We start from the raw sequence: 11,693 nt of genomic DNA on the forward strand, positions 1-11,693 counted from the left end.
AATCTGTGAAGTTCTTGTGCTAAGAGAGGGTCTATGATTCCCTAGTAATGAGAAGATGGACATACACCTCATGAAACTCTTGTTTACATACTTCCCCTTGTCCCTATCAATTGCGAAGCACACATACACTATTTCGATCACATTATCTAGCACATGCACAAAGAATCCAAGCACCACAAAGTGCGACAACTGCCACCAAATATGCATCTTACCCGAGATTACTTACTGCATTTAGGATTGCACACACACGCATTGGCTATTTACACTTTTTTTTCTTTGAACCCAATACAAGCCCAAGTAGTTACACTTGGAAACCACTGAGTTCATGTTATAATAAAAAACAGAATGCCTCGATGAATATAGAGATAGTTGAGCTCATGAAATTTAAAAAAAAAAACAATGTATTGGGATGAGCTTCAATAGATCTATCAAACCCTAAGAATGACTTAGGGCTATTATGCGCACTTTTGAAACCCTAAGCTGAATTAGGGGTGGCAGACATGCTAGGCCAACTATCTGAATCCACCTCTTACTCACTGTGGAAGTAAGTTTGTCATTTTCCATTACGACTAGTGTGCCACACTTTTCATTGATGAACGTCACAAAGTCCTCTAAATCTCGGCTTCCATCATAGTCTTCACCATCTTTGTTGCCCTTAGGGAAAGAAGCCACTAACATCGTATTTGTCAGCATCCACATTTGCAATTACCACATCTTCCTCCATTTTATATGCTGTGGCAACCTTTTCATAAATCTACAAAACAAAAATAACTATTTTTGTATATTTTCTAATATTAACAATAAGCATAGCTAACTAAAACTCAAATCCACTAAGAAAAATAGGCCAAAATTACACTATTTGACCAAATAAATTACTTATACAGAAAGGGCTAAAGAAAAGAAATTAAAAGGGTGATTTACACATACCACTCCACTTTTGGTGAATATTAATATGCTATGTTGAGAGAGTCGTGAATAGTAATCTAGTGATAATCATACTAAGTTTAATCCTTATCGTACGTCCCAACTCACTCTCTCTCTCCCTTTCTCTCCATTTGTTACTCTACTCCCCTCTCTTACATTATCATTTTTTTTCTCTAAAAAGTTGTGTTGTAACCAATTTCCCGCTCCTTGAATATTGTATAATTCTGAGATAGGTGTTATGAGAAAATTCTAGTGTTGTAATAGAAATTCCCTACATATCAACAGTTTCAGTATAACCTCTATATCATTGTCAAAGTTGTGTGGGGAGTGGTCTCCTTGTGTAATTATATGATAATTACATGCCCACCATGTTGTTATATATAATATAAAAAAATAAAAAATGAAACATTGAGAATTCCCTTACTCTGCATCCAATTTAAGATCTAATTGTTGAACCTCCACCTGGTTTGTTAGTTCCTTGTCTTCCATGCAGCTTACTCTGCATCCAATTTAAGATCTACAACCAAACAAATCCAAAAATTCCCATTAATTAGAACTTCTTAAGCATTTTAATGAAGAAAAAAACTAGTTCTCTCTCTCTCTCTCTCTCAACATCATTTAATTGTTCTAGACTAATGTCTTCATCCTTCCCAAAGTGTTACCAAAAGAAATCAAAAAAATTATGCACAAAATTCCTTTGGGCTGGTCCTAACATGAAAAGCAAGATATTTGCCAAGAGTTGGAAGAAGCTAGCAAGACCATTGGATGAAGGTGGTCTGGAACAATGCAATCAAATGCACATGGCCATAAAGATTTTCTTTGTTTATTGATAACAAACAATAAACGCTCAAACAGTGAGGTGTTATCCTAATAGTCGCCATGACTTGAGTTCTAAGCCACAATTTTACAAGATTGGATTATCCTTCGTTGACAAACTCACCTAATACGTCATGTTATCCGGGTCAACATTATCTTGTGTCACAGCCCGTGTTTCAGCATAGATAAAATCTTAGGTTGGTTCATATATGCAGAGTAATCTTCGATATGAAAATAATTTAATAATCAGAGGGAAAGAAACAGTAATGTAATAGATAACCTGAGCAGAATTGTTCATAAAGTTGACTTCTCTGCTGATTGCAGAAGATAATTATGGAAGTTATTTCGTGACATCCATTTAAAAGGACACTACCGTGAGGATACTAACTATGAGTAATTGCAACAGATGCTCAAATAAATCATTTTATTTTTTTAAAAAAAAAAATTTTAAGGCATTGTAAATAGCAAAATGTTCAACTATATGGAAATGCAGCATAATAAATAATCTAACAGGATTGGAGCGTTACCACAGTAATGGTGTTGTTCCCTTTTTAAATCATGTTGTCCTTGTTGTACTAACTAATTGATGTACTTGTGCAGCGGACTGATCTACTGGACTGCCAGTACAGGTCTTATATCAACTGGTCTATGACGGGCCAAATCTATCATTAAACCATGCCAGAGTGGTGAGTCTTTGCATTAATAGATAAATTAACTCATGAGAATTCATTTACACAAAGAGAGCATACTGAGGGAGGCACAAGATGGCATACACTTGCGGAATGGAAATGAGTAAGCAATGCAACTCCAATAGTTACCTGAAACCCATTATAAACCCTCAAATATGAGTAACTTAAATTATTTAAATAACTACATATACCATTTAGAATATGTAAAAAAACTTTCAAATCTGTAGGCTAATCAATAAAAGCCTAGTCAACAATCCAATAAGACGAATGACATTTCCATAGTCCCAGCTGATTCCTTACTTTGGATGTTGGGTCAAACTGACCACGAACAAAGCGAATAATGATACAACTTTTGCCAACACCGGAATCCCCTAACATAACTAGTTGCATCAAGTGGTTAACATAAAAAGTAAGTATTACAAATAAGCAAATATTGAAACAAGCGAAATGATGGGAGAATCTACCATCCTATAGAGATCGAAAGGGAAGAAAATGATGGCATTAAAGGATATGGAGTTTTTGCGTTATTGTAAGGGTCTAAATCTGATACCACTCATTGACATATATATTAAAGTAATTTGGTGTACTTAGTTATGAACATAAGTTTTCTTTTATTGGCATTCAGTTACAAGCAATTTCTGTTGTATAAATTAGGTTATATGCTTATGAATAATATAAATATGTATATAAGAAAAATGTAACAACTAAGTTTCTGAGAAATGATAGAAAATGTGATTAAGGCTCACTTAAAGAAATTTATGTTCTGTATGTTGAGAATAGAAAAGTAATAGCCCCTTGTTCCTTCTGGAACATTCTTGATTTGGGTTCACGTGTGACACAACAACACATCAACTTGCACAAGAATTAAGGACAATATTTTCAGGAAACGAAAATTGGCTGAGAACCTCGCATATTTCCAATTACAGTTACAGACATGTGAGATGAGTGAGAGTGTAAAACTCATTCCAAAGAAAGTAATAGCACTTATGAGATGATTATCTGCCTTCACAATAAAATAAATTAACTAATAACTAGTAACAGGGAAAGATTTTAAACCTAAGAACCATAAGAAGACTAATAAGCCAATGCCAAGCTCAAATAATCAATGACATTTGGCATAACAGTTTTCCCAAACAATGGAGTAGGTGGTGGCTCCTTGTAACAATTCTTCTAACAATTTTCTCTTCATTACCTGAACACATGCAAGATTGGAGAAAATGCCAACCTTGTTAGTACACATAGACATAACAAAACCCAGAACAAAACAGAATAAACCAAAACAGGCGCCTGCAACTAACATAGAGAAATAGAATAAATCAAAAATAGAACATAAGGGAAAGGAGAAGAACTGACATATTTCGACAAGTAAAATAATCAATTCAAAACTTCCGACAGCACACCATAGCTTGCAACAAAAGAACTAAACCAAAAGAAGTTAAGGAACCATCTCCGACCAACTAAATTGTAAGGCCAATCTGTGGAAGCTATTGGCAGATATAACAAAGATGCTTCAATATTTGAATGTTACATATAGATCATATCCATCCTAACTACAGTACTACAAAAGACCTTTAATCATGTTTGTCTAAACTCTTGTTTACAATCTCTAGCAAGTAGGTAAATTGAATTGGATACAATATTAATCTATTGATCTCCATAACACAATTAACTAATATAGAAAAAGTTTTCCTTTATAAGATCTCAACTAAATTACCATTTCAAAAAACAAAATTCGCAACACCTAATGCAATACCTTCAAAATATACTAAATAAAGAAAAATAATTGTAAGGTATCAATTAGTGAAGGTTTTTTTAGAAGAAGAAGAATTATTATTCTTATTGAATTTCAAGATAAACGATTACAAGATAAATAGTAGAGGAAGACTACCAAATCAGGAAGGCCACAAAAACAGCAAAACAAATCAAATCAAATCAAATCAGCAAATCTCTAGGCTAGAAAACAGAAATTACTAAAATCTGAAATAGTAATTTCAGATTTTATTTGTAGAAATAGAATTTCCTAATTTATTCCCTAGAAATCTACCCCCCCCCCCCCCCTCTCTTTCTCAAATTGGAGTATAGATATCTATCATGCCCAACTTGCTTAGAAAAAGCTCAAAACTAGGTCTAAAAGTCTTTTGGTGAAGATATCAGCTTTTTGATGTGTAGTCAGAACAAAAGGCATGCAAACAATTCCACTATCAATCTTCTCTCTTTTAAAGTATCTATTGATCTCTACATGCTTCGTGCGATCATGTTGTACTGGATTTTGAGCAATACTTATAGCAGTTTTATTGTCACAATACAACTTCATTGGCATATTCACTGGCATCCGCAGCTCTTCAAGAATTCTCTTCAACCATAGCATCTCACAAACTCTGTTAGCCATAACCCTATATTCTACCTTGACATTGCTACTTATAGCCACATTCTATTTCTTGCTTCATCATGTGACCATATTTCCCCAGACATAAGTGCAGTATCCTAACGTGGATTTCCTGTCAATAACTGAGGTTGTCCAATCTGCATCAGTATATGCCTCTATGTTCTGTTGTGTGATTTTCTGGAAGAGTAAACCCAAACCCTTGCCTGGTGTACTTTTCAAGTATCTCTTGAAAAATTATGTAAAGCAACGGACATTCGTAGTCAATCTCTTTATTGGCCCTTGACTCTCTTCAAGGATTTGTGACTTTTTCCTAGCTCATGCCTTTCTTCAGGTAATTGTGTTAGATTTCCATAGTGAAGTTGATTATAAACCAATAAATGCCTCTCAACTTCTTCAAATGTGCCAAACGTTTTAAAACAACTATTCTTGTATCCATTTGTATACTTATGACATTCTTCCCTCATTGTGTGAATCCCAGATCTACTCCCAACAAAAATAAAATAAAACTTTGCCATCCTAAATACCTGTAAAAATACAATATTTCAAATAAATGAAGGGTATTAGAGTTCAATACACTGTTGATGTTTCTCCAGTCCTTCTATTAACTCAATGACCGACTTATGTGAACCAAAGGATGAAACAATCTAAGGCAAAATCAACTTCAGTTGGGCTTCCGATTTAAGCTCTTTGTTGTAGCCTACTAATAACTTTTGAACATCCTTGTGTGGGTTGTCAGAACTATGTGCAAAATAGGCATACATTTAACATACTTCACAACCTAACAACTCACCAAAGAATCAAGCCATTGTTTTCATATAAATTTTAGTGAAAATGAAAATAGATGATATGCTTAGATTTTAATAGAAAGAAAATGGTTATTCATAGTGAAACATAAAAAGTACCAACCCAAATATGAGTGATTTAAGTTGAATAAGGACGGACCTGCATCATCTGATTTTGATTAAGGTGTATTAGAGTAAATTTGTCATAAATACAGGAGAAAGGTTCATGGTAGGCTTTGAAACTAAATAAAAAAAAAGGGGCTTCAAGTGGAGCATAAATGAAAAATATGATGCTTTGAAGTTGAAAGAAATTCATGCAATACCACTAGATAAGTTCTGGACTCCACCTTTATTTACAAAAATATTCTTTTCCTCACCAAGAAAACATAAGAAGAAGAATTACTCATAAAATATTCATAACCAGCTTTTAAACAGAGAGTAAGAAAGAGATATCTCCACCAGTCAACTATTCAAAAGCTTGTTCGGTTGAGAAGTGGTGATTATTAATGATTTTGGAAGGTCTAACCATGGTTTTCTATTGTACGTTTGAAAGATCGAGAGAGACAGATGTCCAATCTTGAGATAGTCTTTTAACTCAATCTTGAGATGGAGAAGACGAGGGTTTTGAGGGTTTCGTTCGAGAATCTTGAGATGGAGAAGACGAAGGTTTCGTTCTTTCATTCGAATGAGGGAAGGTAGAGAAGACAAAAGTTTCGTTCAAGTGAGGTAGGGTGGAGAAAACGATGATCGAGACCTTGGTTGTATTTTTTTTTTGTTGTAACTTGAGAGAGAGAGAGAGAGATTGAATTAAGGAGAGGGATGTATTTGAAAAAAATGATAGGGTTCACTTTTAATTATCTAAAAATTTTGATAAAAAATTGTTAACAACTGATTCAAATATTTCGAGACTGTCCGATCTTGTAAAATCTAACTGTCCTAAAAATTTGATTGAAAACTTAAATCTCTTTAGGACCTCCGAACGGCTCTCATTAAAGATTAACACACATCCTTCAAACATTACAAAGGTTTGGTTCAAATTATAATCTCAACATTACAAAATAATATAACACTCGAATCAAATAATTTCAGTAGTTGTTTATAATTATGATTAGACTTATATAAAATCCTAAACCCAATAAGTAAATAGAAATTTAGAAACAAAAGAAAGAGAGACAACTTCTATTAACACCTTGACCTTTACTCATTCTCAACCAATCACTTATTTTCTTTATTTTAATTGGGGTGTAATAAGTAAAAGTTGGGGTGCCAATAGTAGTTATCTAAATAACCGTCAATTGTGAATTATGTTTCTTATTTATAATCCCATCATCTTCAATCTTTTTCAACCTCTCCAGAATTTTTTTGAATTTCTTTCAAAAATTTTCCTAATTTGCCTTAATGAACCGAATTGGACACTCACTAAATAATTGCCAAATCCGAAATTTGTTAGTATGCTCCAAACCTCAACTTTTTTCTCTTGTAACCTCTTTAGCATTGAGTTCCATCCTAGGTGGCGAACCATCTATTGGGGTGTCTTTTTGCCCACAAACCTAGTTCTGCCACTTTGGGAACTAATTATTTTCTAATTCTCGTTCCTAAACATTGGAATCCTACTCTCAATGGAAAAATAATTATTATAATAAAATATTTGTGAATATTGCAACTCCGAACGACAATGGTTTATTTTTGTGGTGTCAACTAGCTTAGTTGGTAAAATCAACAGGTGATGATCAAGAGAGCAAGGTTTAATTTCTGCATTACTAAGTTACTGATCTCATTAAAAATAGGTTTATCGATAAAAAAAAAAGATGGTGTTTTGTGAGAAAACTAACCTTGAGCATCTTTAACAAGTACCCAATAATTTAATTTTAATTTTACGATTTGTGTGTTAAATAATTTTTTGGTCTCTCACATCAATATTGAGGAGATTTTTAGATCATTACCATCATCCTCATAAAAAATAAATTGTAAATATTGGAGTATCCTCATCATAGGTCTCACTTATCATTCTTTTGCACGATTTGGATTCTCTCACAATACAAAATCAGTGTTTGAGATTAATACTGCAATCGTCTCTCTCTTGATCTTACTTTTATGTAATTAATGACAATTTTCAAATGGAGAGTGAGATAAGAGTCAGTTCCAATTTATAGGAAACACAATTCGTAAACCATTATGAGAATATATTTAAGAGTTGTGATATTCTGACTCGAAAATTTTCACTTGATCTGTATTTGATCGACGTGTCAAGCATGCATGAGTGAAAACTTTTGAGTCAAAAAATTATTATTTAGAAAGATTCATGTAACATAGAAATAGATTACTAGAATTCATGACTTAGTACGAAACCCCACTCCACTATTGGTCCACGTGTCATACTACTCCTCACTAATTCTCTCTCACCACCTTTGTTGTTTTTTTTCCAAAACTAACCCACACAAATTAATGTTAAAAATAGCAATAAATAGATTCTGTATCTCACTTAGTTATAAAGTATATCTCCATACCCCTCCACACCTATATTTTAACTGATCAAATAGTCCTTATCTTTAAAATAAATAGATTCTGTATCTCACTTATCTTTCTTCTCAAAAGATTAATGACTTAAATGCCTTATCTTTAAAATATGAAAAAAAATTCTTGATTTTCTTTTTGAAATATGCCAAGTGAAAAAAAAATAAAAAAATTACCCTCATTAACTAGATTCTATTTACTGCTACCTTTATAAATAAATAAAAAAAATTGCTATCCCATTTTAAAAATAAGAAAAAATAATTCCTTGAAAAATGTAAATTTTATTTATTTTCATTGGAATTGAATTTTTTATCTAGAAAATAGATTCTCATACCACCTCCTAATGTTATTCTCACTTCTCAGCCAGTAACCCGAATTCAAAAATAAAAAATCATAATTTTCAAACTTGACTTAAATGTTCATCAAGTTAAGTGGAGATAACTATTTACAAGTCAAATATAAAAATTAAATTTATAAATATTTAAAACTAGTTTCTATAACTTTTAAAATAAATAAAATATTTTATTTTATTTTCTTAAATATATTGTATATAACTAAATAACTCAATCATTTTTTTACTCGTGATCTTTTTTGAATTAACTCAATTGAATTGACAAGTTGTTAATTCAAAACTAACCTTGATATTATTTTTTTTTCTTTGTCAAATTTAACGATTTGGACTACTCCCTACCACCTTGTGAGTATTGAGTGCACTCGACTCGGTTGAATCATTCGTAAAATTCATTGTGATCAACTCATGCCTTTGGCTAAAAACTTATTGTTGAACAACTTGAAAAATGGATTGATTCTAATTAGACGCTTTGGATGAAATATGAGACAAGTAATATTTTTCAAAAAAATATGAACCTTGATTTATATATTTTCAAAATAATAAATACATAAAATTTACATTGAAAATTATTATTATTATTTCTTATTTTTCAAGGAGGAAAGCAATTTTTGTGTTACTAAAATTTATACTAAACAGAATCTAATTGAAGAGTAAGGAAATTTATTTTTTCCACTTGAAAATTTTTGAAAAGAAAATCAAGATATTTTTTTTCATACTTCAAATATAAGGGCATTTAAGTCATTGACCTTCGGAAAAGAAAGAAAAAGGGAATTTCATCAATTAAAATACATAATAAGGGGTGTGGAGATAAACTTTATAACTAAGAGAGATAAGGAATCTATGTATTGTTACTTTTAACATTAATTTGTGTGGGTTTGTGAGAGAGAATTAGTAAGAAATAATGTGACACATGGATCAATAGTGGGGCGGGATCTCCAAAATCACACTCAAAATGACCCTCCTTATCTTATATCAAGTTTAAGAAAGATTTACTTGGCAGACCTATCTGTTGCATTTTTATTACAAAAAATCTTCCTTGGAGTTCTGACAACTCAAAGGGATGCTAAGTTTGGGAAACTAACTTTACGAAGTTTGCTACCCACCAAACCTCATTTTATCAAGTTTGTTATCCCACAAAGCTGGGAGGGTGGATCCACGTCACAAAATTCAAATTTATGTTGTTAATTTGCTACTTAACATACATTGGAGTGGATTCTAACCACATCAATTTTTGCCACAGGATTATGAAGGATAAAATTCTAAGAATTTTGGAAAAAAGAAGTTAATTTTCAGCATTGAATTTTAATTTTAAATTGGAGAGTTTGGTGGTCATTCAATAATTATGATCAAGCTCAATTTTTGTTTTTGAAATTTTACATTTGAATCTGAATATTTTCATAAAATCTACAAGGCTGTGGTGTTGGATTAGTAATTTGATAATTCATGTGGGCATAACAATACTTGGCAATATTTGATATCTTAGTAAGTTAGTCATGCTAGCCTATTAAAAAAGTAAGGTTTGTTAGAGTGACAAACTTGATAAAGTTGGGAGTTTTTGTAATAAAATTGCCATTGAGAGGTCTGCCTAGTAAATCTCTCTAGAGTTTAAATATTAAGATGGGGGCATTTTTAGAATCCAAAATTTTGGTGTCAAACCACGTCTACTCCTCCTCCTATCATTTTAATTATTATTATTATTTCTTTTTTTTGAAAAATTATCTGGGTTAAGACAAACCCAAACCAGCTACAACCTCACATAATACATCTCTCTTTTGTCTTGGACAAGAATAGATAATAGAACACTAGGGAGCGAATTACAATTAAAAAAAAAACAACCTAAACTATCGTTCATCAAAGCTAGTATATCAACAGCCCTGTTAGCTTCTACGAAAATATGGGTGAAGGAGGCCTCTTGGAATCTTGGGAGAAGGGTCTTAATCAAGAGGATCAAGTGGTGAACATGTCAAGAGCAAGTCCAACTGTCGTTGAAGATGTTCACCGTTACTAAGGAATCAGATTGGATAGTGATTCTCGAGGTGTTGGAGGCTGTAGCAAGTCAGATACCCTGTAACTCATGATGTAAAATAGATCTAAGAGTATCGCAACCCACCAATGCAACCATCACATTATCCTCAAAGTCACGAATGATGACTCCATGTAGCCTCCTCTTAGAGTAGAGAAAACCCCATCAATGTTAATGATGATCATACTCATTGGCAGTTTTTTCCAAGAACAATAACTTTGTCTAGAATGGGAGGAGGAAGCTTGGACCCCCCAAGCATTCATAAAAGATCTGTTATAGTCCGAGTTTTTAATAAAGTTGATAATATCCTCGAATCTGATTCAAATATCTTCCTAAATATTACAGAATACCAAGCTTGATAAAGATTTTGTATTTTTCTTTTTAAAGACCTCAACCCTAATGGAAAAGTTGGTAAGTCAAGATGATCAAATTGACTTAAAGGATCCAAGTTTGGAATGAAGTTATTGGGAAATCAGAACCTAGTAAAAAAAGATATTATAGGCCTCTCTCTCTCACTCACTCACTCTCTCTCTCTCTCTCTCTTTATTTTAAAAAATTATTTTATAATTAACATAAATTTATAATAAGGGAAGTTGCTAAAAAAATGAAAAAAAAAAAAAAAAGGTTTAATTTGAGTTTTCAATTATCCTTAGATTTTGTTTAAGTTTTTTAAATGGCTAGAACCTTTTTGTGAGGATAAAAGATTGATTATTCAACCTTTGGACGAGCACCTAACATCTTATCTAGACTTTAGTGGTTCACACTTCAAATTTGACTTCCACCACGATTTTTATTAGTCTTAGATTTCCCATCATGTGGGCTACATGATATGGATTTTTAAAAATGTTGTTTGGATTCTCTAAAGTAACAGAATGAAGATTCTATTGTATTTTGTCAAAGAGGAACCCTGTACATGTCGTTTATCAAGCGTGGGCATATTTTTTTTAACTTCTTTGGAAACCAATAGAGGTCACATTCATTTGAGTTTAACGATTTTGTTTCATGTGGAAATTATTAGGGAATATCCTCTCATTTCGATCAAAATTCAAATGTTGTTTTAATCTAATATTTCCTAAAGTTATTTTCCTCGTCAAGAATTTTCCACCAACCAAATGAAATTTTAATTTGATTTCTTTTATCTATATGGTCATAGTCAAGCTGGTACCCAACTGGATCCTAGTCTTGGTTACCCACTCACCTACCCTTT

At 32.3% G+C, this 11,693-nt stretch overlaps 1 long non-coding RNA gene across 5 annotated transcripts; it reads right to left on the reverse strand.

Annotated features, from left to right (window-relative positions):
• Positions 1 to 202: 202 nt before the first annotated feature.
• Positions 203 to 6,382, reverse strand: LOC147406328 (uncharacterized). 5 transcript variants are annotated; one of them, XR_015176410.1, is made up of 6 exons: positions 5,945 to 6,382; positions 2,730 to 3,621; positions 2,514 to 2,558; positions 2,268 to 2,402; positions 1,349 to 1,441; positions 203 to 754 (listed from the first exon to the last, which is right to left on the reverse strand). It is a non-coding gene; the product is annotated as an uncharacterized LOC147406328 (long non-coding RNA). The 5 variants fall into 5 exon arrangements; XR_015176408.1 differs by having other exon boundaries at positions 2,730 to 2,809; positions 3,486 to 6,382; XR_015176405.1 differs by having other exon boundaries at positions 2,730 to 6,382.
• Positions 6,383 to 11,693: the final 5,311 nt, after the last annotated feature.

Source organism: Akebia trifoliata, chromosome 3 (assembly GCF_017979445.1).
Source record: "Akebia trifoliata isolate Shusen 1 chromosome 3, ASM1797944v1, whole genome shotgun sequence".
Classification (NCBI taxonomy): Eukaryota; Viridiplantae; Streptophyta; class Magnoliopsida; order Ranunculales; family Lardizabalaceae; genus Akebia; species Akebia trifoliata.